Raw genomic sequence first — 8695 nt, 5'->3', positions numbered from 1 at the left:
GTGCCCGGGCGGGATGTCTGGATCCGCCTCCGCCGGCGGGGACGGGCGCAGGGACAGGTCTGTCACCGCGGAGGGCTCGGCGGGACCCGGGCTGGGCTCCGAGCTGGCCGTGAGAGCGCTGCTTCCTCCCCCCGCTTCTGCCGGCGTCCCCTCGTCTCTCGCGGCCCGGGGCGGCTGTAAGGCATCTGGCGGGGGGCTGGCGTGTCCCCTCTCTCCCCGCGCAGCGCGGCGGGGGCGCCTCCCTGGACAGCCGGGGCGCGGCGGGGAACGGGGCGGTGGGCTCGGTGCCTGTGTTTTTTTAGGTCTGCGTTCCACCTGGCAGCGAATCGGGGAAGAAACAGAGGCTGAAGTGTTTGTGGGCTTTTGAGGGTTAATAAAACAGTTCTTTTTTTTTCTTTCTTTTTTAATCTGGGGAAAGTAGTTGAGCTGAAGTAGGCTGGGAGCTTATACAATGTGTTAGGTTTTAAGGTGTGTTTATACCTGGCGCTTCTTACTAAGTGAAATTCAAAGTCTGTTTACTTCTTTAGTCAAGTATAGACTGTGTTTCAGGTCTTGGTTACTTCTGATATATCTGATGCCGATATATTTGCTGTGCTGATCAGCTTTGCAATTTTAAGAGTGAAAATTCTCATGTAGAAATAAATTTGACATTTCTTAAATTTTCTTTACTGTGGAATATTTGGGGCCTTTTAGTGGTTTTGGAAGTTTAACACAATGTGGGATCTTACCTTTAAACTTTTCAGCGAAGAGCATAGTGCCATGTGTTTGGGAATGTATTTACAGATGGCAGTCCCAGTCGCATGTGATTTGGACCAGGAAGACTGGGTGGTTGTGAAGGTAAATCTTGTGAAATGCAGATGTAACTTCAGTATTTACTGTGAAGGAAGCTTTCCTTTCGCTGAACAGCTAGCAGCACAGCTTCTAGGGCTGACGCTAGAGGCTATTCAATTCTTAATGGTGTGTGGGGCATGGTTATTTTAAGTTTTAATTTCTTCTCTTATTGGACTACTTGATCAAATAATTACTATTTTTTTTCTTCACTTAAAAACTTGCAAACTTTGTTCATGACCTCATCTTATAGCATCTAGATTGAGAGGGGGGGGGATGGAATTTAGAAGCCTGGTCTTTCTCTTGCTCCTTAACTACTATCTGGCTTCAGATTTCAGGGCTGCAGTTTGGAATGCTGGACCCTAACTCTTGACCCTTCCTCCTTGGAAGAAATTGGGTGTACATCTTGTGTCTTGCAGTGGATGACTTCTATAAATGCTTTCTTGTTGGATATATTAATTTGTCACAAGTTTATCTTTTGGCCTAAAAAATACATCTTACAGGGACTAGGAAGTGGAATCTTTCCAGCATAGCATTGTCTGCAATAGGTTCAGTTGTGTTAGGGGTGAAAGTAAGAGTGTAGCTGCAGAAATACTTTGCCTAATGATAAGGCTGGTTTAAGAAGTTACCTCAGTGTCTGACACTAGGCCGTTCCCCATGCTGTAGTTTGGTGCCTCCTTAGCTCTCAAGTACAGCTGGTGTAAACTGGGCTGCTAAAATAGTTATCCCAAAAGCCACAGCAGAAACAAAAATCTGAAAGCACTAGAGAAAGCGTGGATAGGGCCTAGTTCTGGTTCCATTGCACTGTGTGATTAGAGCTCTTGCTAAGAAAGAGTTAACATCTCTTCACCGATCCTGTCACTTGTAAGAATTTAACTTTATCCTTTGCTTAAAAAAATTGGTTTTTTATTCTGGTGGGACAGCCCAGGAATCAGAAACGTTCACACAGTCCCAAACACAGAGCACGTTTTTCTCTATGTTATGCTCAAGTTTTTTAAATCTCAAAAAGATAGTTTTGGCAATAATGGAACCTCTGAATCTACACTAAGAACAACATAGAGATTAAATCAGTCTTTGTTGTTTTGGCGTTAACTAATTTTTAAAAGTGATTCACATGTACGGTTGAAAGGAGATCTGTTATATAAAACCGGCAATGCATGTTTCTTTTTCATTGATTGTTCGGAGTATGCTCTTGGACAGACTCCGCAACACAAAATATACCCACATATTCTTTCCTTCCCCTTTCTTTTCTGTTGATTGTTAGTTTCGTTTATCTTAGGTGATGTTGCTAGTAAATGCTTTCTTGCGGGGTGTGGAAGAGGGAATGTACATAGTCAAAGTAATGAAAACTGCAGTATTGTAGTTGTTTCAAGTTCTGAAAGGGGAAGAAAGGAACTGCTAATGCATGAGTGTATTATCAGATGAATTGTTTTTTCAAATGCATATTTTTGTGTGTGTAAAAAGATTCCTCTCAATTTTTAGTAATGCTAATTGGCATTGGGACTTGGGGTGAAAGCAGTGTGAAACTGAAAGTTGGAACCCGTATCCTTCTTTAAGGGAGAGTAGTTTTCAATTAGAATTTGATTTTTTTGGTGCCTGCATGAGTGCAGTCATATCTGTCAGATGCACGTGGACTGGTTTTCCTACAGTGTGTGTACTGATAGAGCTATGTATTACAGAGGAAGAAGTTGTCCTGATATGTATGGGCATATTAGTTTGTACACTGAGGTGTACCAGACCCTAAATTAATAGCAACACAAGAACTTTTTAGATAAAGGTTGGATGTCTGTGACAGAGAATGGTGAGGGTTTTTTTGGGAAGGCTTGATAAGATTTTGTTCCCCCTTTTAATCTTTATAGCTTTCTAGACCTTTACTTCTTTTTCTCTTTCCTTCTTGTTTGACAGATCTCAATGCGTTTTCCCTGATACGACTTCTGGGGGAAAAAATCATGTCAGTGTGCAGGTCTTGGGTGTGAGCAGAGTTAACAGTAAAGTACTAAAGACTGATTATATACTAAAACAAGACTTCCCTTTGATAGGAAGTGCTCTGGGTGGCAAGTAACGTTCATGTGCTTATGGTAGTACGAAGCAGGAGTGCAAGTGCAGGGTGCAACATGGCTTGTTTAGTCTTGGGCGAAAGTGAGAAAAGGAGGATAAGATTTTAATTAACGGGACCTCTCTGTTTCCAGTTGTGATGCATGTTAGCAGGGGAGTGTGTGCAAAAGTGAAAAAGAGAATCTTTCACATCTGAGAAGTTCCAGAAGTGTCTTAAGTTCAGTACTGAAATTCTTTCTTGAACATGAAGTGTATCCTCATGCAATACAAGTCAGTGTTATGAATTACTAATTTCTGTTAGCATGGTGCCTGCCAAACTGAGTTACCACGTAGGTCCCCATGGGTCTAGACACAATGAGACAAGACAGTAAAATATGGTTCTCCTTCCAGGTAATTTATAACCTCATCAGGAGAGCAGTATTGGCTAGCACTTTATAACTGAGGATAGGTACCCTGTATTTAATTAAAGAGAGAACGGGACGTATTGGCAGGGAGCAAAGAAACTCACCAGTGCAAGTGGGCTAAGAAAGCAGTGGTTAGAGCAGTGCTTTTTACATGGCTGTGAAGGGCAGGGACATGTTTCTTGTAAAAGGCAAGCAGTAGTTATCAGATACTGTCTGTTCATAATGCTAGACTAACACATTGAACGACAAGCAGGGTGATAGTGCGTGCTGTGTATAAGGAAAGTTGAGACAGAGACTCTGTTTCTTCTGTGTTTGCATGTACCACAATGTACGCAGCAAATTCTTATTAGAAATAGATTGAAATCTTAGTTTAGACAGGTCTGTACTGAGAGACCTGAAAGCTGACAACATAGAGATGTTTGAGGATGTCACTGAATTCCCTGAGAATGGGTGTAGAGTCATGTAAGATGGAAGTTGGCAAGGCTGTTGCTTCTCTTCAGGGATAGCTGGGAGAGGGGAGAGCGCAGAGAGAGATGTGCACAGGGGGAAGAGAGGAAAAAAAAGTCTTGTGATGTTGAAGGCAGCTTAGAGAATGAGATGCAATATCAGTTGTGAAGAGGTCAGTGGAAACCTTGCAAAGAGGTTCAGTGGACTGTGTGTGGGAGATGCTGAACAGGAATGGGTTCAGTTCTGAACTGTCAACAAGTAATTCTTGATTCCCTTTCACATTTGAGTGTGTTGAATATGGTGATGTTTGGAAGGTATGAGATCAAAGAGCTTTTTTGTTTTTTAGTAAAATGGGGGAGCCTAAATTTAATGTGAAAGTCTTTGTTTTTTATCTGAAGACAGGAGAATGAGATGTGAGAAAGATGAAAGAAGATGAAAGTGTGTCAGTGGGAGGCAAAAGGAACCTGGAGAGCAGATAGTCTTCTATACAAGAATAGCCATCCTAGACTGGACCAATGATTTAGCTAGCATAACACCCTGTATCAAAAAATGGCTATCAGAAGATGTGTATGGAAAAATAAGAACAGGGTGCCTGCCTATATGTGATACATTTCCCTGACATTCCCTCCTAATGTCCATCACAGAACAGAAACAAACTGGTGAGCTACTATGTAAGTGATGCAGAATCAAGAGCTGATTTGAAAAGCTACTGTGATTACAGACAGTTATCTGGTAGTGGAGATGGCAGAATTGCAGCAGGAAAATAGTTGTTACTTCACTAGTAGGAAACATGGCCACTTACACTCTTGTCATGCTCTCTCAGCACAGGAGTAGAAACAAAAGTAGGCTTTGGGGTGCGCTCAGCCAGGCTTGGGCTTGGCAAGGTGGACCAAGTGATGGTAAAAAAGCATGGTGAAAGAAGGCTGTCATTGCTCTGCATGCCAGTGGAAAAAAGGTTGGGAATTTGATGGGAAGCTGTTAATCTAAGTCTTAAATGTTTTATTTCTGATGTATTTATTGATTGTAAGTAATGAAGAATTTATCTGCATTTTAGCAAATAAACTTGGCAAATAGAGCAAATAAGGAAGTAAAATTCAGGGACTTGAACAATAATACAACTCATACAGTAGACTTGTCTCAGAATAAATTTTCCATGCAGATAGATCCTGTATGTGGAAGTAAAATCAAATAGAACAGTTAAGTGATTTTTGTCTCAAAATAATATCCATATGGCAGGGTCGTTCTGAAAGAGCTACAGATAATGAATAGTATACACCAGATTGTTTGTAACAAGTTTCTTGGACAAAAATTCTTAAGGCTTCCATATAACTAAAGATATTTTTGATTGACCTATTTTTCTTTCTTCTAGATAAAAAGATTTTTTTTTTTAAAAAAAAAAGCCAGTTCTTAGCCATCCTTTCTTCAGTCATAAATTGACTAGTCAAATCTTGCTGATACTTTTGATGAAATGAGATACACACTTATTTTTGGAAAAGTCTAACTTTCCTTTTGTATGTCCCTAGTAGCTTTTTTTTAAGGGAGAACTAGTGGCCATTTCTGCTTATTTAGGTGGGTAAACTTATTTTCTTTTTCTGATGGATAAAGGCAGATTAAAAAATCACCCTGCAGAAAACTGAATGCAATCTCTTCTCTATAAATGATACTGCTACAACAGTGTATGCAGGAAATCAGTGCCAGTGTGGTGTTGAACAGGTAGTCTTCCACCCAGAACCAGGCACAGATGAACTGTCATGTGAGCTCTTGAAGTACTTTGCTTTGTCTCCATCAGTGAGCTTTTCAGGTGGAAATAAAACAGAGTAACGTTTCATAAAGTAGCAAGTATGCTTTTGAAACTACAGTGTAAGGTAATCATAGTCATGTTCATCCTTGCCATTTCCCATTCCAACTTTGTCTAAATCACATTTGTATTTGTACTTATGCTTATCTGTTGCTAACATTCTATGTTGTGATTTTTATTAGTGTACAATGTTTGTTCATGTCTGTGGCAATGTCAATGTATGTAACTGATAAATTTGTTGTTACATTGACTTCTTTTGAAAGATGATGCTAAGTGTTAGGTCTGTCAGGTAACCTATCATCTGATTGACGCAGTGTAATTAAGTTGAAATACTGCCAGGTGAACGGGAAAAGTGCCCTTCTGTTTGGGTAACTGGGTGTACAGTTCTTCCCATCACCTGGCACAATGGCTGCAGTGTACCTTAAAGGGCTGGAGGGAGGCAGAAGAAGGAATTATTTGTAAGAGTTTGGCAAGTGCCTGTCCATAGAGTGGTTGCTTTTTGAGTTCTGATTGGTTGTCTTTTGAAATCATGAAAATGTTATTGACAAGAAAAATGGTATTTTTCAGAAATAGATTTGAAAATGAGATGTCTCTTCCTGTGCATGCAGACTGTGCTTCGCTGTGAGTTTGCACAGCAGCGGCCTGTGTCACCCCAGCATCTGGGTTCCTCAGTGAGGGAGCACAGGCGACACGTGCTGGGCTTGCGTCCCCAGGTCTTGATGAGCCCACGCCACAAATGAGAGTGCTGATGCAGGAGCCTACAGTACAATTCTTAAATTTGCTTCCCACCTGAGAAATGGTGTGCATCACTGGACAGCTAGAAATGCACAGGCCCGTCAGAGGATGGGCTCTGCTTCTGGTGTGAATCCTATTGCAAGCTTCTTTCAGTTCAAAATCCTCCTTCAAAGCAGTATGGACTGTAGCAGCCAGTTGGGTCATGGAACCTAGTTGTCTGGAAACAGTATCTTTCTATGAGGTGTTTTTTGTCTCCCTCATAAAGAAAGAGCAGAAACTGCTGGATATCTAAGCTACACATTTATTGTAGTGGGAACAGTATTTTCAGTGGCAACTATTGTCTCTTAAATTGATACATAGGAGAGCAACTGTGCTCACTTTTTAGTAGGGTGATAAAGTGTGAACAGGTTAGCTTGCAGAAAACTGTTGCCAAAGACAGAACAAAGCGACTGTGTGGTTTTTCCCCAGGGAGACAATAGGCTTATGTATTTTACCACAATGGAAAATTTTGCAAAACGTTCAAAGGCTGTGCTGTGGGAAGTGAGGTTAGCTGAGAACATGTGTAGTCCTTCAGTTGATTGGGATACACAGAACACTATTAAAAATTATATGTTTAACCGGCTTGCTTTCAGACTTAAGAATTTCAGATGTTATGCTTGAGAATTGGAGATGATACAGTCTATAGCACATCATCTTAAAAAAAGCAATGCTCTGTGGGGAGGTACCCTATTAAAAACCCATCAGTACTTAAATTTACCAATTGAAAATTTGTCAGTCTGTTTCATTGAAAGGCTAAAATAATTTGAATCTTTCATAATATGCTCTGCTGTTCCTCAAAGTGAGCTAGAAGTCTCCTGAGGGTTTAGGGCAGGCAGAAAATCTGGGGGCTTCGTAGCCGGCTGTAAAACTTGCACATGGTTGTAGGCACATTTAAAGTTCATACCGTTTGCAGGTACAGTGCAGAACTTCATTGCTGAATGTAACTTAGGTGAATGATGAATGCCCAGCTGTATAAGTATTTCTACAATCCTAGTTGACTGTCATGAACAAAGGCTTTTACTAAGGCTTTGCCTTTTGAGTAGCATGGCCTGTTTTATAAACAGTCCAAGCAAGTGCTCAGTAAAACAGTAGATGTGATGCCACAGTGATACTGAATGAGGAAAAGAGTCTTATTGTGCATATCTAAAGATTAATTTGCTTATAGAACCTGCCAAGCAAACATTTCACCACGAGAACAGAGCAAAAGCACAATTTTCTTCTTTCAAACTCTGTTCCACATTAACAGTATATTATCTTTTAACATTACCAAGAGAAAATATTTGGGGGGGTTTCTTTAACATCTGCAAAAACAATTGGAATTAACCCTCATGGTATTACTCTTCCAGTTGTACTGAGGATGAGCTGTATTTGAAAATAGCACACCTTCAGGAAGCTTAAGTAACGACTACTTTTCAAAAATTTTAGCTGTGTTTTCCCTTTTCACCTTGAGATGTATTTAACTACTTTTCCCTGAATTTTTCTACCAGTTCTAATTACAGTGTTCTCTTGAAAAGTAAAAATTAAAGGCTTTTTCCCCAAAACGTGTGTTTGTCCTCACACAAATTGTAGTTAATTTACGTGAATGAAAAGGAATGATCTCTCCTGCTTCTTAAGTAGTCAAATGAACTATCCAAAGATTAAAATAAAAATAGTAGATCTTCATCATTTACTTCGGGAAAAACCCTCTGTAAATAATTTGAATAGTGTGATTCCAAATATACTTGAGTTGAACAAAATTCTGCTGTTTTTTTGTTTTGGACGGGTATTGCTTTACTGATTTTAATCTAAAACCTCTGCTATTGCTTGTAAGAATCCATTTAAAGTGATTGGTCAAATTTTGGTTCTGAAATCTCACCTGTAGAAGTTTAGTATATTAAAGTTACTGTATTTTTAAAAATTAAGTCACTTAATATGTACGGTGAGAAGAGTTGATTTTGTAATTTTCACCTTTTGCTTTAAAAGTATTCTAGGCTATAAATCAGTTTTCTGATATGGGAGCGGTTTAAACAATGCAGATTTTAACTCACTTTTTGTCTGCAAATATTTGCTCTAAAGGGTAACAGTTCTTAATTTACATTCCATTTTTTTTCACAGTAAATGGTGTTTTCTTGTTTTGCTGTTTTTGATTTGCAAAAACTTAATGTGTGATTCCGATATCGATTATCAGTTACGTCCTAGTAACACCTCCATCTAATAAGTGGTTTGATACTGCTCAGTAAGGCCCATAGATAGTATGTTAATGTTCATGTGTGGATTAGTAATGACTTTCACAGATGGTGGGCACTGTATTGCCTAGCTGTGGTATCTACCTGTACCGAGTTGTATTTTATTTTTCACTTCGGGGAAGTAATTTTTCCTTATATAGACATCCAACTAATGAGAGACTTGA

General features: G+C 39.7%; 1 protein-coding gene across 1 annotated transcript in view; it reads left to right on the top strand.

The window, feature by feature from the left end:
* Nucleotides 1-90: 90 nt before the first annotated feature.
* Nucleotides 91-8695, top strand: part of SMG1 (SMG1, nonsense mediated mRNA decay associated PI3K related kinase) — a 67462-nt gene continuing 58857 nt past the window's right edge. Inside the window, exon 1 of the mRNA XM_026858758.1 lies at nucleotides 91-109. The gene's annotated coding sequence lies outside the window, so the exon portion shown is untranslated. The remainder of the gene's footprint in view (nucleotides 110-8695) is intronic.

This window comes from Athene cunicularia (genome assembly GCF_003259725.1).
Source record: "Athene cunicularia isolate RWA chromosome 14 unlocalized genomic scaffold, athCun1 chr14_part1, whole genome shotgun sequence".
NCBI lineage: Eukaryota > Metazoa > Chordata > Aves > Strigiformes > Strigidae > Athene > Athene cunicularia.
This window is presented reverse-complemented; position numbering and strand designations above follow the sequence as displayed.